This window comes from Microtus ochrogaster, unplaced genomic scaffold, assembly GCF_000317375.1.
Source record: "Microtus ochrogaster isolate Prairie Vole_2 unplaced genomic scaffold, MicOch1.0 UNK26, whole genome shotgun sequence".
In the NCBI taxonomy this organism is placed as follows: Eukaryota; Metazoa; Chordata; class Mammalia; order Rodentia; family Cricetidae; genus Microtus; species Microtus ochrogaster.
Genome location: NW_004949124.1, coordinates 3,441,063 through 3,441,631, shown reverse-complemented (window position 1 = coordinate 3,441,631; position 569 = coordinate 3,441,063). Strand labels below are relative to the sequence as shown.

The following is a 569-nucleotide window of genomic DNA, read 5'->3' as shown; positions in this document are numbered from 1 at the left end:
TCTCTCTCTCTCTCTCTCTCCTTTCTCTCTCTCTCTGTATCATTCCTGTTTATTTTGCTCAGAATAGCTCGGAGCTAAGAGAAGTCTCCTAGGGTCCCGTCTAATTAAGAAGGAAAGCCTGGCCACAGACAGGCCTTCACCCAGGATGGCCCTAGGGGAGCGGAGAAGCAGATGAAAGGGCCTGGCCACACAGTGGCTGCCTCCTCGCTTCCTTTAGTGTAGACAGTTGATGGTTTGGTTCTCTCCTTGTTCCTCTCGCTTCAACCAACAAGACATAAACCATGAGCCAGAAACCGAAGGTCATGAACCAAAAAGGTTTATGGTCATGATGTTAGCGGTCAGCCTGGCTGTTGTCAATCCAGGTTCTACTTCTGTATCCTTATAGGCTTTCAAAAAGTGATTTAAAGTCTCTAGGTCTTTAGTGTCCTCAAGTTTAATGTGGATACAATCTACCATATATACACACAAATATATTACATTTTTATTGATTTTTTTTTATTGAGCTCTGCATTTTTCTCTCTTCCCCTCCCTGCCTCTTCCCCTCCCCTTCAACCCTCTCCCATGGTCCC

General features: G+C 45.3%; 1 protein-coding gene across 1 annotated transcript in view; it reads right to left on the bottom strand.

Moving 5' to 3' along the window:
• The window catches only part of Alk (ALK receptor tyrosine kinase), a 739,399-nt gene that overhangs the window by 336,656 nt on the left and 402,174 nt on the right, over window positions 1-569 (bottom strand). The window lies entirely within an intron of this gene.